Raw genomic sequence first — 21832 nt, forward strand, 5'->3', positions numbered from 1 at the left:
ATCAACAATGGAATCTACAAACAAAATGAACAGGTAGAACAGAAACATTCTCATAGATACAGAGAACATTTTGTTGGTTGCCAGTTGGGAGGGGGGTTGGGGGAATGGGTGAAAAAGGTGAAGGGATTAAGAAGCACAAATTCATTGCTAGACTGACAAACCTCAAAGGGAAAGGGGTTGAGGGGTGGGAAGAAATAAACCAAAGAACTTATATGCATAACCAATGGACACAGACAATAATGTGGGAAAAGGTGGGAGGGGGGCGGTAGTGGGGAGGAGGGGGTCAATGGGGGAAAATGTGGAACATCTATAATACATTTTACATCCAACAATAAAGATTTGGAAAAAAATAAAAAATAAAAAAAATAAAATAAGTGGGGCACTGAGGTTCAGAAAGTTTAAGTACCTTGCACAAAATCAAGTAGCTAAGAAACAGTGGAGTTTGGATTTGAACCCATGTCAGTATTATTCCAAAGACCACTTTACATACTGCCTTCTAGCCCTCAAGATCCAGTTTATAAGATTGACCTTGAGAACTCTAACTCAGTAAATTGGTTAATAATGTGAACTCATATAAGCACAGTCTGAACTACTAAATCTAAAACTTTAATATACATTCTCACAAGTTATCCCTTGATTTTTTCATGTAAATAAACTTTATTTTTTATATCTAGACTTAAGGTTTCTTTTATTTACAGTGTTGAGCATATAGTAGGTAGTTATAACATAATTTTTTTTTTCTTGAAGAAGAGGAAAGCCAAGCTGTGGTTCTAAAAGTAGAAATTCCAGGAGCAAGGGATCTTTGTTTAATTAAAGCCAAAACAACTAGATAAAATCTAAAAATAATCTAAATAACTGTTGTATATAGATTTGTGTGGGAAGAGTTGAGGTGAGGGGAAGGAACTAGACAGTACAAGAATGATAATTTGGTTGATTTTTCTCTTCATTAATTGATTGTCCAGTTGATGTAGTGACAGATCACCCACACACAAGCACATTGATTATGTTGGCTGAATCATGCAGTTAATAAGCAATCATAGAGTAAATAAAACAATATCTAGGTAATTAAAGTTAGCATTATAGATGGACCACATTGTATAAGTTGATCAATTCCTGAGAAGTAGATATTGATGCAAATCTTCTCTTTCCTCTTTAATTTGAGTTATTATTTCAGATCTGCTTTGCTTTCAGCTGAAAGTGATATATAAGATCCTTAGCTTTAAGTTTTTTATCTTCGCCACTTTCTTGTCAATTACAGGTGACTTCTTTAAAGAGATTTAAATCTAGAAATTATTAAAATTAAGGGTAACTATTGCAGTATAAAATTATTGACAAGATTTCTACTCATAATTTGCCTTAAATATATTAACTAGGGTTGGATTTATACAATTTCCACTGAGATATATGTATAAATATGTAAAACATATTTATAGAGAAATATATTAAGTGAAGGAAGCTATAATTAATCTTTATGCCACCCATAAATCTATTAAGTTCTGGTATTGAAATAACTCTTTGATGAAAGCTTTTGAAATAAAATTATCACCTATTATTTATTCACATTTGTCTCTTGGAGTTTTGCTCCATTGAGTTTTCATAAAGTGGTGATTGCCTCTATACCAAGTTTTTTCAAACTTAGCAATATTATATTTTGGGATAGATAATTCTTTATTGTAGAGGTCTGTATTGTTCATTGTAGGCTGTTTAGCATTTTCCATAGACTCTATCCACTGGAGGCCAATAGTATCTCCTCCTTTTGGGGGGCAACAACTAAAATATCTTTAGATAGTGTTAAATGTCCCCCAAGAAGCACAATTGTCTTTGGTTGAGAACTATTGCACTATACAGATTGTGAGTGTTAAACATATATATCTTAGAATAATAATAGAAATACTTACACATAAGACTTATTTGTAGCCAGGAATAAATGTTTTGCACATATAACTCATTTATTCCTTACAATTCTGTAAAGTAGGTTCTATTACCCCAATTTAGAGATTGTGAAATGGAAGCACAGGTAGTTAAGTAATTTCTTCAACATAGTTGTAATGCCAGGGTTTGAATTAAGGCTTGCTGGCATTAGAATCTGTCCTGTGAAACACTGTACTACACTACCTGTAAATGGAATGGGCAGATAACAGAATTTTTTAGCAAAAAAAATATCTGTGTTTGTTTCCTAGTTATCCACATTGACTGACTAAAACGATATTGTACATGGCCAGCTGTGGGCCTACCACTGTGAAGAATTTTAGATGAAGGCTAAAAGACTTATAGTTAAAAACTTTTTCAATCAACTTCTTAAAATATGTTTTTTATTGATTCTTCTAGAGAGAAAGGAAGGGAGAGAGAGATGGAAACATAGATGTGAGAGAGAAACATTGATCGGCTGCCTCCTGCATGTCTCCTTCCAGGGATAAGTCTGCCACCTGGGTATGTGTCCTGACCGGGATTTGAATCTGGATCTCTTCATCCATGGACAACACTTAATCTACTGAGCCACACCAGCCAGGCATCAATCAACATTTTTTATACCAAATATTTATAAACCTAGTCTTGGTCACTAACCACTTTTGATTGAGTCTATGAAAATGCTGCTATTATACAAACTGAGTGTAGCATATTGACTCTAGGAATAAACACTGATGGTGCATACTAATTCAGTAGTTTCATGAAAAATAATGCCATTTTATCTGAGGTTGGTAGGCTCATATTGCCCAGAACTTGATCACCAGCCTAAAGTGTGAGGGTAATTTCAAAATTTCAGTATATTCTTAATGGTCAATTATGCAAAATTTTCAGGTATGAACTTTGAGTAGTTTGAAGATCAAGGAGACACTAAATACATAAATCAGGACTCTTTTTTTTTTAAGATAAATAACGGGTGATAATGAAAGTCTATAATTTATTTATTTTTTGGTTTTGACATTAGGTCTCATTATTCTTTTACAAATAGGCAATATCAGGCCCTTGATCAATCATAGCCTAGAGGAGTACAGATGGTTGGAAAGCCTGTATTGTTTAAGACAGTTCTATGTTTTAATTCATGACATTCCTTCCTTCCTATGTGTGGAATCTAATAAATATAATAAACTAATAAACAAAATTGGTCTAAAAGCATGGATGCATGGAACATCCTGACAGATCTCAGAGGGGAAGGGGTGGGGAGATGGGAATAGATTAACCAAAGAATTTATATACATATATGCATAACCCATAGACACAGACAATAGTGTTGTGAAAGCTTGGGGTGGGGCAGAAGCTGGGTGGAAGGGAACAAATGGGGAGGGGAAATAAGAGACATCTGTAATACTGTCAACAATACAATATATTTTAAAAAGAGTCATTCTAGCCCTGGCCAGTTTGGCTCAGTGGTTGAGCGTCAGCCTGCAGACCAGAGATTCCTGGGTTTGGTTCCTGCTAGGAGCATGTACCACAAAAAAAAAAAAAGAAAAGAAAAGAAAAGAAAAGAAAAAGAAAAAGAATCATTCTAGCATAGTAATTAAGACTACTGACTCTCATATCAGATTCTGTCTATAACACTTATTGGCTGCATGATACTGGATAAATTACTTAATATTTCAAAGCCTCAGTTTCCCATTAGTAAAACTGATATGAATAGAATTTATCATAAAACAATTGCTTTGAGGATTAAATCAAATAATGTGCATAAAGCACTTAGTATATGCTCACTAGGTATTAGCTATTACTGGTATTATATACTCATTATATCACTATGGGAGAGAAAACAATGACATGACTGCAATATAGGGTAGAAGGTAATACAGACAGTCCTTGCATAATGTTGTTTTATTCCCTGTTATTTTATTATAATGTTGATGAGATGTCATAGGAACTTAACTCTTGTTTATATCAATTAGTCTATAGTAAAGTTGATTTTGTTATACATCTTTTAGCTTAAAGTCACAGAACCTATCAAAAATGTTAAGCGAGGACTTATTGTGTAATTATCATGAAAGGAGGAAACACAAAATGGTCCTGAAATTCAAAAGAGTATGGGAGTCATTCTGGATGAAGAAGCATAAGGAAAAAATCATGGAGGAAGTAACTGCTAAGCTGAGCCTTGAAAGGATAGAATTAAGGCATGCAGTTGTGAGATCATTATTTCTAGAAATACTTACTGGAACTGGACTGTAAACAATGACTTATACTCTTCTTTATTATCCTAGCAATATGCAGATAAGAAATCTACAATGGTAGCAAATTTCTGCCCATTGGAGCATCCCCCACCCTTGTTTTTCAAGGAAAATGTAGAATGGCAGTATTACTTCCTGTTTTAATACTAGAGACACTAAATTCAAGGTCCTGTAGTCAGCCTTAAATTATACACAGATTCCTGAACCCTCCTCCAAGTAATAAAACATGATGTACAATTTTTATTAGGCATCTACTCTAACCCAATATTGTGTAGTACTTCAACGATACAGTAGGGTGATCTTGAAAAAATTGTGGTCACATTGGGAAATATGACATAAATACACTAACTAGTATTATAAAATAATATAAATTCCAATGCTCATCTATGTGATATGGACATTTTATTTAATAGTAGTTCTGAAAAAAGATTGATCAGTGGAACCTGAGATGATTTGGGAAAGAAGACTACATAGAGGGATAGGAACTTAAGTTGATTTTCGCATTGATGTAGGGGAGGTGAGGGGAAAGGAGAGCATTAGAGATAAAGGAATTTACTTAACAAAACTTGTAATTCATGAATGAAGATACTTTCTTTTAATTTATGGATTAAAATATCAGCGATGTTTGCATCTCCTCAACTGAGTGATATTTGCAGAAATGTGTTTGCCTCTGTCCTGTCCTGATGCCCCCTCCCCACTCCGACTCTAGTTGAGTTATAAACCATGCATATAATTGGGGTGCTTTCTCAAGCTCCTGCTCTTGCTGATGCTTTCCACAATCCAGAATCTATGCATGCATGAGCTAAACAAATGTCATGTCATTGACAGGAATAATACTCCATCTCTGGATATTTTGAAAAAAATGAATAATATTGACTTATTTCAAAAGGGGATCTTTCAAAGTCAGCAGATTCTTGACATTCTTCTCCCTTCTCCCTCTTCAGTGTGTGAAACCCACTGAAGTCTCAGGAAGAAGCACTGGTTGTCATGGTAAAACTATGCTAATTAACTTCTAGTTGATGTTCTGTCAAGATCACTGTCCCACTGAGGATTTTGAATAGAGTACTTAACTTTTTACTCCTCAAAGAACATGTTCCCAGCAAGTAAGCTGCCTCAGTAAAAAATAGAAGATAGTTAAAATGTCCAATATGTTATCCAAATATTTCACCCTTCATGGGGCCAGATACACACAGTTCTACTTTCATTTGGTATCTTCTTTCAATGGAGAGAGCTGATAGAAACTCAGCTGGAGATTTTTAACTGCATTAACTGGATCTGGGTAATTTGTAAAGAATGAAAGCATGTGGACAGACCATTAATTTGAGAAAGGAAACCTTAGTCCAGGACAGGGCTTGTCTGAAACCAACTGTGAAGTAGTCTTCTCTTTTGTTTTCATTTTACCCTGTTTTCTCCACTGCTACAAGGAATAAATGAGGAAGAAAAAACAAAAGCAAGCAAGCCTGGTACTTCCCTCACAAGGTGTGGTCTTATCTTCAGACTGTTCCTGAGTTCCCTTCTCTTCCAGTCTTTCAAATCAAAATGTAGCTATGTGGTAAATCATATTACCAGGGCATTTCCTTAGCTTGATAACTTATAGGAAAACCTGAACTATGATTTACATGGTTCTGAATGATTTACCATATCACTTATATAAATTATTTGTAATTTCCCTTGATGACCATTGGGATAGAAAATTTGGTTTTCCTTACATGACATCAGGTAAACAAGTACCATCATCTGCATATTGGTTTAGTTTTGTCCTGAACCCTCTGGGTAGTAGTGACTCCTTGAGAAATTCTGAGTATCCTGTGCATCTTTATGCTTTAGTTTTCCCACAGGAAGAATTGAGTTTATGAAGCTGGTTCCTCTTACTTTGGAGGAATGCATGCCTAGGTGGTATGTTTCTGGAGGTCTTTTTACATCTCTTGGAACACTTTTAGTATCGTCGCAAACTCATCTGAAGACTCTCCATCTCATCGATTTCTCTCTCTCTCTCTTTTTTTTAATCCTCACCCGAGAATATTTTTCCATTTATCTTCAGATAGAACAAGAGGAAGGGAGAGAGGGAGAAAGTGAGAGAGAAACATTGATGTGAGAGAGACACATCGATTGGTTGCCTCTCACATGACCCCAACCAGGGCCGGGGATGAACCACAACCAAGCTATGTGATCTTGACCAGAATCAAACCTGTGACTCTTTGTTCTGCAGGCTGATGCTCTAACCACTGAGCAAAACCAGCCAGGGCCACCCCATCTATCTCTTTAAATCCACTTTTATCTGTTAATGGTGTTCTATACCTCTGTAAATGGGTATGAGAGAAGGTTTGGGGCACTGGCCACCTGAAAGAACAAGGAGGGAAAACACTAGGACAGGAGTGTCCAGTGGATGTTTGAGACTGGAAAACTACAGTGATACCTCGGTTCTCGAACATAATTCGTTCAAGGAGGACGGTCGAGAACTGAATTGTTTGAGAACCGAAGCAATGAAACCAATAGGAAAGCGTGACTCCACAAAGCGTGACTCTCTCTCTGCACTCACACTGATGACGCAAGCAAGGCGCGCTGGGCCGAATGAACGCCATTCGGCTCAACTCGGCTCATCTCGGAAGTTCGAGTTCCAAATATTTGTTCGGATTCCGAGACAAAAGTTTCTCGAATCTCCATTTGGTCGAAAACCGAGGTGTTCGAGAACCGAGGTATCACTGTACTTGCCTTTTGAACAATTTTGCTTCAGGCTTGTAGTAAAAATAATAACGATAATTACCATCATTAGGAATTGGTGCCAAAATAAGTGCCTAATTGGGCATGATGATGTACTTAGAGAAAATCATAGACCTATCTGTTTCTGCATTGAGCCAAAGCAAACAAACAAATAAACACAGTCATAGAGACCGTATTATTCAATGGAACTCTTAAGTCAGATAGGTTCATTTGGGAGAAATAAAGAGCAGTGAGATTAAAAGTGTGAAGGAAAATGGAACCTGAATGTTGTTTTGGCTTCACTTCTTTCCAGGTATTTAGAAATCTTTCAGTTGTCATTCATGCTTCAGAAAGTAATATCAGATTTTTTTTTTTTTTTTTTTGATGATCAAGTCCTTACTAAGCACTAGGAACACTGTTCACACTAACAGAGATCACTCTCTATTCTTGGAAATCGGAGTAGAAAAGGTGGGGTGGAGTGGGGACTCACATCCAAACATCCTCTAGAAGATGCTTTTGGGTGACCTTATGGACTGAAGGAGTATAAATATATGCTAAGATTTATTGAGTTCTTAATAAGTTTCAAGTGCTGTGTGAAATGCCCAACATTAGTTATTTCATTCAGTCCTGCTAACAACCACCACATAGATGAATAAATAGAGAAACAAGGTTAAGAAGTCATCCAAAGTCACAGAGCTATACCACCCATATGCCCATATGGTACTAAATTTCTGTTGTACATTTTTTTTTTCTTAACATTGGAAACTCTCTCTCTGTAAAAAGTGGATGCAGTTAGTTCAGGATTCTAATCAGATTCTGGTAATTGAGGGTTGGCGCTTTCATAGGGAAGTTGCAGATGACTCAGCTCAGGTACAATCAGTCCCTTACTATCCACCAAATAATCATATCTCATGGTAATTTTTTTATAGAGGAGATTATATTTTATTTTATTTATTTTAATTTATTTATTATTGTTACAGATGATACTCCTTTTTCCCCGACTGATTCCCCTATCCACCTCCCTCCTCACCCTGTCCTCAGCTTTGTTGTCCATGTCCATTGTTCATGCATACATGCATACAAGTTCTGTGGTTTATCTCTCCCCCAGCACCCCCTCTTCAGGGGGTTGTCAGTCTGTACCACACTTCCACATCTCTGGGACTACCCCGTTCCTCAGACTGTTATGTTCATTATATTCCACAAATAAGTGAGATCATATGATACTTCTCTTTCTCTGTTTGGCTTGTTTCACTTAAGATAATACTTTCTAGGTCCATCCATGTCGTCTCAAAGGATAAGAGATCTTTCTTTCTTACAGCTACATAGTTTTCCATTGTGTACATGTACCACACTTTTTTATCTACTCGTCTACTGATGGACACTTGGATTGTATGCAGATCTTAGCTATTGTAAATAGTGCTACTATGAACATGGGGATACATATATTCTTCCTGATTGGTGTTTCAGGCTTCTTAGGGTGTGTTCCTAGAAGTGGGATCACTGGGTCAAAAGGCAATTCAATTTTTAATTTTTTGAGGTAACACCATATTGTTTTCAATAGTGGCTGCACCAGTCCACATTCCCTCCAGCAGTGTACTAGAGTCCCCTTTCCTCCACATCCTCGCCAACACTTGTTGTTTGATGATTTATTGATGGCGACCATTCTGACAGGTGTGAGGTGATATCTCATTGTTGTATTAATTCGCATCTCTCTGATGATTAGTGATGTTGAGAATTTCTTCATATGTCTCTTAGCCATTTGTATGTCCTGTTTGGAGAGTTGTCTACATAGTTCTTCTGCCCATTTTTTAATTGTGTTCTTTGCCTTCCTTTTGTTGAGTTGTATGAGGACTCTATATAAATTGGAATTAACCCCTTATCTGATGTATCATTGGCAATTATGATCTCCCATATAGCGTGTTGCCTTACCATTTTGATGATTGTATCTTTTGCTGTACAGAAGCTTTTTAGTTTGATGTAGTCCCATATGTACATTTTCTACTTTGTTTCTATTGCCGTAGGTGAAGTATCAGTGAAAATTCTGCTTTGTATGATATCTAAAATTTTGTTACCTACATTTTTTTCTAGGATTTTGATGGATTCATGCATAACATTTAAGTCTTTTATCCATTTTGAGTTTATTCTCGTGTATGGTATAAGTTGATGGTCTAGTTTCATTTTGTTGCATATAGCTGTCCAATTTTCCCAACAACATTTATTAAAGAGGTTATCTTTTCTCCATTGTATGCTCTTGCCCCCTTTCTCAAATGTTAATTGAGCATATTGTTTTGGGTACATTTCTGGGTTCTCTATTCTGTTCCATTAATTTATCTGCCTGTTCTTGTGCCAGTACCAGGCTGTTTTGATTACAGTGGCTTTGTAGTATAACCTGAAATCTGATAATGTGATCCCTCCAACTTTGTTCTTCTTTTTCAAGATTGCTGTGGATATTCGGGTTCTTTTCTGGTTCCATATGAACTTTTGAAGTATTTGTTCTAGTTCTGTAAAGTAAGTCATTGGTATTTTGATGGAGGTTGCATTGAATCTATAGATTGCTTTGGTTAGTATGGACATTTTAATGATGTTAATTCTTCCAATCCATGAACAAGCTATGAGCTTCCACTTTTTTATATCTTCTTCTATTTTTCTTTTTCATTGACATTTAGCTTTCTGCGAAGTGATCCTTTATTTCTTTGGTTAAGTTTATTCCTAGGTATTTTAATTTTTTTGCTGCAAAGGTAAATGGGATTGTTTATTTTAGTTTTTCTTTCTGTGATTTCATCATTGGTCTATAAGAATGCCATCAGTTTTTTTTTTTTTTTTTTTTTTACGTTAATTTTCTATCCTGCTACTTTGCCAACTTCATTTGTTAAGTCTAGTAAATATTTGATGGAGTCTTAGGGTTTTTTTTATGTATAGTATCATGACATCTGCAAATAATTACAGTTTCACTTCCTCCTTTCCTATTTGAATCCTTTTCAGTTTTTCTTTCTGTCTGATTGCTGTGGCTAAGAATTCCAGTAATGTGTTAAATAAGAGTGGTGAAAGTGGGCATCCTTGTCTTGTTTCTGTTCTTAAGGGAAATGGTTTTAGTTTTTGCCCATTGAGTATGATGTTGGCTGTAGGTCTTTCATGTGCGGGTTTTATTATTTCAAGATATGATGCCTCTATTCCCAGATTGCTGAGCCATTTTATCAGAAATGGGTGCTGGATTTTGTCAAATGCTTTTTCATTGTCTATTGATATAATCATATGATTTTTATCTTTCATTTTGTTTGTGTGTTGTATCACATTTATTGATTTCTGAATATTGTACCAGCCTTACATCCCTGGGATGAATCCCACTTGGTGATGGTGAATAATTTTTTTGATGTATTGCTGGATTTGATTTGCTAGTATTTTTTTATCAGGATTTTGGCATCTATGTTCATCAGGGATATTGGCCTGTAGTTTTCTTTATTCATAGTGTCTTTTTCTGGTTTTGGAATTAGAATTATGTTGGCCTCATAAAACGAGTTTGGAATTTTTCCTTCTTGTTGAATTTTTTGAAATAGTTTGAGGAGAATGGATATTAGTTCTTCTTTGAATGATCAGTAAAATTCCCCCATGAAGCGGTATAGGCCTGGACTTTTGTTTGTTGGGCGATTCTCGATACATCTTCAATTTCTTTTGTTGTTATGGGTCTGTTTTAGTTTTCTATCTCTTCCTGGTCCAGTATTTGGAGACTACGTTTTTCTAGAAATTTATCCATTTCGCTTAGATTGTCGAAATTCTTGCCGTATTATTATTCATAAAATTTGTTAACAATCCTTTCTATTTCTGTGGTATAAGTTATTATTGTTCTTCTTTCATTTTTGATTTTGTGTACTTGGGTTCTCTTTCTTTGTTTCATGGTGAGTCTAGCTAAGGATTCATCAATCTTGTTTATCTTTTCAAAGAAATAGCTCTTTGCTCATTGATCCTTTGAATTGGGTTTTTGGTCTCTATGTCATTTATTTCTGCTCTGATCTTTACTATTTCCTTCTTTCTACTTACTCTGGTGTTTTCTTTTTGTTTGCTTTATAGTTCTTTAAGTTGTGAGGTTAGATAGTCAATTAAAATTTGTTCTTATTTCTTGAGGTAGGTCTATAGTGCTATGAACTTCCCTCTCAGAACTGCTTTCGCTGCATCCCATAGATTTTGTGTTGTTCTGTGTTCATTTTCATTGGTTTTCAGGAAGTTTTGAATTTTTTTTTTACCCTCACCTGAGGACATTTTTTAATTTTTTTTTTTTTCAGATGGAGTTGGGGAGGGGGGGGAGAGTGAGAGAAAGATGGAAACATTGATGTGAAAGGGACACATCGAGTGGCTGCTGCCCACTAGACCAACCATGCCCAGGGACAGACTGCAACCAAGGTTCATGCCCTTAGCAGTAACTGAAACCGTGTCTCTCTGAACCACAGGCCGATGCTCTAACCATTGAACCAAACTGGCCAGGGTCAGTTTTTAAATGTTTCCTTGATCTCCAAGGTAACCCATTTATTGTTCAATAACATGCTATTTAGCCCCCATGTTTTCAAATGTCTTTGCATGTTCTTGTTGCAATTGATTTCTAGTTGCATGGCATTATGATCTGAGAAGATGCTTGATATGATTTCAATGTCTTGAATTTGTAGAGACTAGTTTGTGCCCTATTCTGTGGTCTATTATTGAGAATGTCCCATGTGCACTTGAGAACAATGTGACTTCTGGAGTTTTGGTGTGTAATTCTCTGTAGATATCTGTTAAATCCATTTGATCTAGTGCTTCATTTAGAGTCTGTGTTTCCTTGTTAATTTTTTGTCTAGATGATCTATCCAGCGATGTCAGCAAGGTATTGACATCTCCTGCTATGATTGTATTGCTGTTGATTTCTCCTTTGAAGTCCTTCAGAAGATTTTTAATATATGTTGGTGCTCCTAAATTGGGTGCATATATGTTTACCAAGGTTATATCTTCCTGATGGATAGATCCTTTCAATATTATGTAGTGGACTTCTTTGTCTCTATTTATGGCCTTCATTTTGAAATCTACTTTATCAGATATGAGTATTGCTACTGCAGCTTCTTTTTTTTTTTTTGCTTTCCGTTTGCTTGAAAGTTTTTTTTTATCCCTTCACTTTCAAACTATGTGAGTCTTTTGTTTTGAGGTGGGTCTCTTGTAAACAACATATATGTGAGCCATGCTTTCTTATCCAGTCATCTAGTCTGTGTCTTTTTATCAGGGCATTCAAACCATTCACGTTTAAGGTGATAATTAATATGTACTTATTTATTGCCGTTTTTGTTTAGTGTGGTTATATTTTTCTTCCCATTTCTTCTACTAATTACAGCTGTCCTTTCAGCATATCTTGAAGTGCTGGTTTAGTGTTAATATATTCCCTTAGCCTTTTTTTTTCTTTTTTCTTTTGGGCTAGGAAGCTCTTTATTTGATCTTCTATTTTGAATGATAGCCTTGCTGGATAGAGTATTCTTGGATTCAGATCCATGTTTTTCAAGACCTTGATTACTTCACTCTACTCCCTTCTGGCCTGTAGTGTTTCTGTTGAGAAGTCAGCTGAGAGCCTTATGGGGTTTCTTTTGTAAGTTTCTTATCTCCTGCTACCTTTGAGATTCTTTCTTTGTCTTATTTTTTTGCATTTTAATTACCATGTGTCTTGGTGTGGGCCTGTTAGGGTTCTTTTTACTTGGGGCTCTCTGTGCTTCTTAAACCTGAATGCCTTCTTCCTTCACTAAGTTAGGGAAGTTTTCTGTCACTGTTTTTTCAAATATATTCTCCTAGCCTTGCCTATTTTCTTTCTCTTTGGGGACTCCTATGATGTGAATGTTATTACATTTCCAGTTGTGCCGCCACAATTCTCTTAAGCTATCTTCCTGCTTTTTAATTGTTTTTTTCCATTTGGTTTTTTGATTGGTGGATTTTTTCTACCTTCTCGTCTAATTCACTGATCCAGTCCTCAGATTCCTCTACTCTGCTGGGTAGTCCTTCCAATTTGTACTTAATTTCTGCTATATCATTCTTCATTTCCACTTGGTTGGTTTTCAATGTTTCTATATCTTTTCTCATGGTGCTGATGTCCTTACTCATGCTGTTGAGCATCCTCAAGATAATGGCTCTGAACTCTACCTCTGATATTTTGATTAGCTGCATTTCATTGATCTCATCTTTGATAGAGTTCTCTTGTTCTTTCATTTGTTCTTTGTTTCACCATTTTGGCTATCTCAGTGGGTTTTGGAGCCTGCCAATTTTTAACTCTGGGTGTTGGTGTTTTGCTGTTTGTGGCCCCCTCTACTGGGTTTGGATGAGCCTGAATGGGCCCACGTTAAACACCACTGTCAAGTCTTACTTTCCCAGGTAGATTTGCAAACCTAGGAAAGGTTCAATTATCCTCTTCCTTTTTCCTGGATGCTAGTAGTCTCAGTTACTCAGTGCCTTCGAATTTAGCCCTGTTGTTCTGCATAAGAGTATTTCCAGAGGGTGGGATAAATGCTGGTTGTTAATGAGCCTCACTTTTGAAAGGCTGAATCTCTCAGGGGGTAGCTGCTGATTTTCCCCACAGCTCTGGGAAGGATCACACTGGCCACAGTCCTTTGTGGACGCAACTCAGCAAAAACTCTGAGTGCCCTCCAAATCCCGGGTGTCCCCACAGAGGTTCAGCCTAGTCTGCTCTTCTTCTGCTGTAGCCCCCAGGTGAGGGGCTGTAGCTATTTTAGCACTCTGTCCCAGCTCTTGAACTGTGGAGCGGGCTTGTTATTTATTCCCCAAGGCTGTTGCTCAGAGCTGAGACTGCTGCTGTTTTTGGGCTTCCAGTCCAACACCCTCTCGCTCCTTCACAGATCCTACCAGTGTCCCTGGTTATGTGGTCCTGTCCTGCTGCTTTACTGTTGCTTTTTTTTTTTTTGAGGATTTGTCTTTATAAACTTTTGGAGTGTTTGTTCTTGTTCTGTGAAGTATGTCATTTGTATTTTGATGGGAATTGCATTGAATCCATAGATTGCTTTGGGTAGCATAGACATTTTATTTTATTTATTTATTTTTTTCATCCTCACCTGAGGACATTTTTCCATTTTTTGCACAGATAGAGTGGGAGGGAGAGAGAGAGAGGAAGAGAGAGGAGAGAGAGAGAAACATTGATGTGAAAGGGACATATCGAGTGGCTGCGACCCGCACGACCAACCAGGGCAGGGGACAAACTGCAACCGAGGTACATGCCCTTAGCGGGAACCGAACCCGGGTCTCTCTGGACCGCAGGCCGACGCTCTAACTGCTGAGCCAAACCAGCCAGGGTTAGCATAGACATTTTAATGATGTTAATTCTTCCAATTAATGAAGAAGGTATATGCTTCTACTTTTTTAGATCTTCCTGTATTTTTTTTTTTTTTTAATGACCTGTAGTTTTCTGTGAATAGGTCCTTTACTTCTTTGGTTAAGTTTTCTTCTAGGTATCTTAAATTTTTTTGCCACAATGGTAAATGGGATTGTTTTTTCAGTTTTTCTTTCTGTGATTTCATCATTGGTGTATAAAAATGCTGTCAATTTCTTGACGTTAATTTTGCATCCTGCTACTTTGACAAATTCATTTATTAAGTCTAGTAGATTTTTGATGGAGTCTTTGGGTTTTCTATGTACAATATCATTGTCATCTGCCAATAATGACAGTTAAACTTTCCCCTTTCCAATTTGGATCATCTTTATCTTTTCTTCATTGCTGTGTCTAATTGCTGTGGCTAATACTTCCAGTACTATGTTAAATAATGGTGGTGAAATTGATCATCCGTGTCTTGTTCTCGTTCTTAAGGGGAATGCTTTTAGTTTTTGCCCATTGAGTATGTTGTTTGCTGTATGTATTTTATATATGGCATTTATTATGTTTTAATATGATACCTCTAGTCCCACATTGCTGAGCGTTTTTTCAAAAGTAGGTGCTTGATTTTGTCAAATGCTTTTTCAGCATCTATTGATATGATCATATGGTTTTTATCTTTCCTTTTGTTTATGTGGTGTATCACATTTATTGATTTGGAAATATTGTACCATCCTTGCATGCCTGGGATGAATCCCACTTGGTCATGGTGAATAATTTTTTTGATGTATTACTGGATCCGATTTGCTAATATTTTGTTAAGGTTTTTTGCATCTGTGTTCATGAGGGATATTGACCTGTAGTTTTCTTTCTTTGTAGTGTCTTTTTCTGGTTTTGGAATTAGAATTATGCTGGCTTAATAAAACAAGTTTGGAAGTCTTCCTTCTTGATTTTTTGAAATAGTTTGAGGAGAATGGGTATTAGGTCTTCTTTGAATGTTTGGTAAAAACTCCCCTGTGAAGCCATCTTGGCCTGGGCTTTTGTTTGCTGGGAGTTTCTTGATTACATGTCCAATTTCCTTTGTTGTTATTGGTGTGTTCAAATTTTCTAACTCCTCCGGTTCAGTTTTAGGAGGCTGTGTGTTTCTAGAAATTTGTCCATTTCTCCTAGATTGTCCAATTTGTTGTCGTATAAGTGTTCATAGTATTTTTTTTTTTTTTTTTTTTTATCCTCACCAGAGGACATTTTTCCATTTTTTATTCAGGTAGAGTGGGAGGAACAGAGAGAGAGAGAGAAACATCGATGTGAAAGGAACACATCGAGTGGCTGCCACCCGCACAACCGACCAGGGCCGGGGACAAACTGCAACCGAGGTATGCGCCCTTAGCGGGAACTGAACCCTGGTCTCTCAGGACCGCAGGCCGATGCTCTAACCACTGAGCCAAACCGGCCAGGGCAATTTTGATGATCCTTTGTATTTCTGCGGTGTCAGTTGTTACTTCTCCTCTTTCATTTTTTATTTTGTTTATTGGTTTCTCTCTTTTTGTTTCTTGGTGAGTCTGGCTAAAGGTCCATTGATTTTGTTTATCATTTCAAAAAAAAAACAAAACAGCTTTTTGTTTTATTGATCTTTTGAATTGTTTTTTTAGTCTCTATGTCATTTATTTTTGCTCTGATTTTTACTATTTCCTTCCTCCTACTAGGTCTGGGGGTTTCTTTTTGTTTACTTTCTAGTTCTCTAAGTTGTAGGCTTATAAAGTCAATTAGGAATTTTTCTTGTTTCTTGAGGTAGGCCTGTAGTGCTATGATCTTCCTTATCAGGACTGCTTTTTCATGTCCCATAGATTTTGTCTTCATGTGTGTTTGTTTTCTTTGTTTGTTTGGAAGTTTTTAATTTCTTCCTTGATCTTGTTAGTAACTCATTCTTTGTTTAACATGCTATTTAGCCTCCAAATGTTTGAATGTTTTTTATGTGTTTTTATTGTAATTGAGTTCTTGTTTTATGCTACTATGGTCCGAGAAGATGCTTGATATGATTTTATTTTTTTTGGAATTTTTAAAGACTTGCTTTGTGTCCTAACATGTGGTCTATCTTTGAGAATGATCCATGTGCACTTGAGAAGAATATATATTTTGCAGCTTTGGTGTGAATTTTTCTGTTAATATAGATGAAATCCAGCTGATCTAGTTTGCTTGTAAGAGCTCTATGTCCTTATTAGTTTTTTATCTAGAAGATATATCCAGTGGTGTCATTGGCATGTTAAAGTCACGCACTATGATTGTGTTGCTACTGATCTCTCCCTTGAAGTCCTCCAGAAGTTGTTTAATAGATTTTGGTGCTCACATATTTGGTGCATATATGTTTACCAGGGTTATATCTCCTTGTTGGATTTCTCCTTTTAATATTATGTAGTGACCTTCTCTGTCTCTTATTATGGCCCTTGTTTTGAAGTCTACCTTGTCAGAAATGAGTATTATTACATCAGCATTTTTTCACTTCCATTTGCTTGGAAAAATTTTTTTCATCCCTTCACCTTTATCCTATGTGAGTCTTTTGTTGTGAGGTGGGTGTCTTGTAGACAGCATATATATGGGTTATGTTTTCTTCTTTTTTATCCTCATCTGAGGACACTTTTTCATTTTTTGTTCAGATAGAGTGAGAGGAAGAGAGAGGAAGAGGGAGAGAGAGAGAAACATTGACATAAAAGGGACACAACGAATGGCTGCCACCCACACGACCAACCAGGGCCTGGGACAAACTGCAACCGAGGTACATGCCCTTAGCGGGAATCAAACCCATGTCTCTCTGGACCACAGGCCTATGTTCTAATTGCTGAGCCAAACCGGCCAGGGCTGGGTTGTGTTTTCAGCTACCCTATGTCTTTTATTGAAGCGTTTAAGCCATTTACATTTAAGGTAATTATTGATCGATAGTTATTAGTTGCCATTTTAATTTTATGCCTGTGTTTCTCTCTCTCTCTGTCTCTTCTTCTACTTACTTCAGCATTTCTTGCAGTGCTGATTTGGTGGTGGTAAATTCTTGTAGATTTTTTTTTTTTTAATCCGTAAAGCTCTTTATTTATCCTTCACTTTTGAATGATAGCATTGCTGAATAGAGTAGTATTGGATTCAGACCCTTGCTTTGCATTACTTTGTACACTTCATGCCACTCCCTTCTGGCTTACATCATTTCTATTGAGAAATCAGCTGACAGTCTAATGGGAGCTCCCTTTTAGGTAACTTTTTTTCTCTCTCTCTTGCTTCCTTTAAGATTCTTTTTTTTTTTTTTGTCTTTAATGTTTGTCATTTTTATTATGATATGTCTAGCTGTGGGTCTTCTGGGGTTCATCTTGCTTGGGACTCTCTGCATTTCCTGGACTTGTGTGACTTTTTCCTTCACCTGTTTAGGGCAGTTTTCTGTCATTATTTCTTCAAAGAGGTTCTATATTCCTTTCTCTGATTCTTCTCCTTCAGATATCCCTATAATGTGAATTTTGTTACATTTTGTATTGTCCCACAGCTCCCTTAAACTTTCCTCCTGCTTTTTAAATTTTTTTTTGCATTTGCTGCTCTATTTGTGTGTTTTTCTCTACCTTCTCTTCTAAGTTGCTTATTTGGCCTTCAGCTTCTTCTAATCTACTATTAAACCTTTTTAAGGTAATTTTCATAACAGCTATGTCATTCTTTATTTCCTCTTGATTTTTATGCATAGCTTCTACCTCTTTTTTTTTTTTTTAAGTTGAAGTAGTTCCCAGTGAGCTCTTCATAATTCTTATTAAGTTGCTTATAGTTCTCATGAAGTTGTTTGAGCACCCTTAAAATCATTGCTTTGAATTATTTATCTGACAAGTTGCTGTCTTCCATTTTCTGTAGTTCCTTTTCTGGTGATTCCTCTTTTTCTTTCCTTTGGGTTTTGTTTCTTTGTCTCCCCATTTTAGGTGTCTGGTAGCTCTATACCTACTGAGGAATGTTTGGATGTGTATGCAGGTCACTGTATATCAAATAAGGCTACTGTGCCTCCCAAACTGTTTTGTTGTGTGTCACCTCTTGCCTGCTGTGAATCCTGGAGGACTGACTACTGGGGGCTGGTATTGGTGTGTCCTAATAGCTGTTGCTGTTGGATCATGTGGGCCCCTCTGGAGCTGTGTTTCCAGCTGGTAGCTGGTGCCACCTGTAGCTGTATAGCTCAGGCCCTGTTGGAACTGCACTCCCTGCCCATACTGTGGGCAGCTGGATCACACAGTCCCTTAGGAGACTAGGCTCTACACCTATCTTGTGGGCTGCTGGGTTGGACAGGCCTCTCTGGTGCCTCAGCACCCCACAGGTCCTGCAGGTAACTGGATCACACAGTGCCTTTGGAGACCCGGCTCTATGCCAATCTTGTATGCAGCTGGGTCGCACAGGCCTCTCTGGTGCTCTAGCACCGTGCAGGTCCTGCAGGCAGGCAGCTGGATCGCATCAGTCCCTCTCAGGCTCAAGCTTCCCACCACTCTGCATGTTCCACTGGCAGTCAGCTGGATTGCACCAGTCTCTCTCAGGCTCAGGCTTCCCACAGCTCTTGAGGGCTGCTGGGTTGCACAGGCCTCTGTGGAGCCCTAGGTTCTGTAGCTGGTGGCTGGGGTGTGTTGCTGCTCCATGGGGCTCAATTCCTGTTCAGCCTTTGTGGTAGTTTTTATTTTTTTGAGGATGGGTCTCAGCTGCTGATCTGTGCTTCTGTTGCCTGGGGTTGGATCTCTGCTCCCCAGCCTCTGTTGCTGGGGGTATATCTGGACTCTGATTGTTTTGCTGCTCTGGGGGATGGTGCTGGGCTTCCGGCCATCGGTGGCTTCCACAACCAGCACCTTGACAGCTCCACTACTGTGCACTGGTCTATGTTGACACAGGGTGTCCACTGGTTCGATGGTGCCAAGTGCACTGGTGGGCTCAGGTTGCTGGGCCCTAGCCGCTCCCACAGTCTCCTCTCAGGGAAGACCTGGTATCTTCCAAAATGGTGGGACCTCCCGGTGGCACAGGGAGAAGTGCTCTGAAGAGCTGCTTATAGTAGTTGCAGGCTGCTCCCATCAACAGCACAGGAACCTTCTGCAACGTGTCTCTGCACTGCTCAAGTTTGGTTGTCCACCTTCACATCCTCTCACACTCTCTCACACACTCGCCCTCCTTCTGGTCATGCCCGCTGCCATCTTTTAGAACTAAAAATTCTTAGATTTGTTTTCTTTTTTACATTGTTTGAAACTTTTGCTAACTTTGTGAAAATTGAGGGAGAGATTTGTGGCTTTCCATTTTACCATCAATTAGTAGAGCCTGTGTTCTCAGAGGAGAAAGAGGCAATTTAGGAATTTTAGAGTCAGATTTATATTAACCCTTGATATCAGTGAAGGTATATATATATATATGAATCTCTTTTCAATAGTCTTTTCTAAATTCAATCTTTTCATTCAGTTTAGCCATCTTGCCCCAGATTATAGGATCATTTTGGAGCAAGAATGTAGTTAAGAGCATGGGTTCTAGAGTCAGGCTTGACTTGTGGCCTTGCTAAATATCACTTTATGTGAGCTTGGGTAAGTAATTTAAGCATTTCAATGCTCAGATCCTCATCTGTAAAATGGGGAATGATACTGATACATGCTTAGCAGGAATAATGTGAAGGCATAGTGCCTGAAACATACTAAACATTCAATAAATGATAAGGTTTTTTTTTTTTTTTTAAGTTACTTGTCCTTCCCCTGAAACTTCACCAGTCTCTCCTAGTCCATCATACCTTTGAAGGCCTTTTCTTGAACCCCATCTCATGTTGCCTGCTTTGATGTTACATTGCTTGGCACTTTTCAGTTGGTTGACAATTGAGTTCTAGTTATTTTATTATAGATGGGCATTGTCTCTTAGATCACCTAGATTGTAATCACCTAAGGTCTCTTGCCTGAGCATGCAGGAAATATTAATTAAATATTCATGGCAATAAAGACTGGGCTCTGAACTTTACCATCTTGTCCAGAGACTCTTTGGAGTTGACTTTTTTGTCTCACAGGAGTTCAGGTACCCATTCTTTTTCCTACCTTTTACTGCCTCACTAATGCAATTTGGTAATACATGTCCAATGTGCCCAATAAAATAGATTCCATTTGTAAGGACCTATGAAGAGAAAATAAAACTATCATACAATCTGAGTCTTCTTTGCCTGGAGTGCCTTTGTGCCTGTGACTCATTTTATTTGGGAAAACACTATATTATGTTTGGTCAGACTCAAGGACAGCCACTGAAGCCTCTTATTGGATGTGAATTGGCAATGCCTCCATCCAAGCTGAGATAGGACCAAGTTCAACTTCATTTTAAAATTCTGCTATCAATTACCATTGGGTGTCATTGTTACTGAGACTGAAGATGTCACCCTTCAGCCTGAGCTATTTTTCTCAAATATTTTGCAGTTAAAAATGATATCTAAGGTGAAAATCGATTATGAGAAAGTGCCCAAGTTAAACAGTGAGCTGCTTTGCAGGCAGCTTACTGAAGCACGAAGGGGGATAGTAAGGAATTATTAAGAAAAAAAAAAACAATCAAATGTTTACCAGGGTTTTGTAAAATAGAAGGGTAAATGAAAATAGGGCTTCTGTGATGAATGAACAAAGAACATAGATTTGCTTCTGTTCTAAACTCTTGTTTCTCTTTTTAAATAGTAGAGGTTATTTGAACTCAAATTATTTTTGTCACACTGAATAGAGGAGGCAACTAAGGAGGGTCTTTAGGAGATTTTCAGTTAATGGCATCATCCTAGTGAGTGGGTCATTTTTGCTGTTCCCTCTGTAACCCTCCCCATAGATATCACTGGATGGCATCTAGGTGTGAAATTGGTTGAATATTTACCATGAAGAGAAAGACCCAGCCTTGGGAACTTTTTCCCTCCATCCTAGAGAGCCACCTGCAGTTAATCAGGGACCAAGGGTAGGCCTGGGTCACTGACTTGTGTGAAGGCAGGAGAGAGGAAAGAAAGAAGGGAAGTGTGCAGAAGTGAGGGGAAAGGCAAAAGGGATAGTATCTGGGCTTATTAAACTAGCCTGTTAATGGTGCTCCCTACCTCTGGTCTTGCCTCTCTTCAATCCATTCTCCACATAGCTACCATTGATTTTCCTAAACATAAATCTGATTGTCTCATTCCCCTCTCTAAAACTTTTCAATCTTTTCTTTTAAGTTGAACATCAAGTCCAAGCTCCTTGACATGATGTACAAGACCCTTCACGATCTGTCTCATCTATTCCTACTCTATGTCTTACACTTGATGCTGCAGTAATATTGAATGGATTATACATTATTCTGCTTCTACTCCCCTACTATACACTTATGCACATAAAAGGCTACCCTATGTCCTTGTTCATGTAAATCATTCTGCCTGGGAAATCGTTTCCACCATTCCTATTTTAAGACACAGCTCTGATACCACCTCCTCTAAGAAGCATTCTCCAACTCCTTCAGATGGGGCTGTGTTCCTTTATTTTTTTTATTTTTTTTTCTAGTTTTATTGATGTATAATTGACTTATATATCAATTATATTGATTTAAAGTGTACAACATAATTTAGCATGTATATATTGCAAAATTATTAGCATAATAAGTTTAATTAGTTTTTTCTTGTGATGAGAATTTATTTAAATATTTATTGAATTTA

The sequence above is a fragment of the Molossus molossus genome, unplaced genomic scaffold (genome assembly GCF_014108415.1).
Source record: "Molossus molossus isolate mMolMol1 unplaced genomic scaffold, mMolMol1.p scaffold_m16_p_2, whole genome shotgun sequence".
Lineage (NCBI taxonomy): Eukaryota > Metazoa > Chordata > Mammalia > Chiroptera > Molossidae > Molossus > Molossus molossus.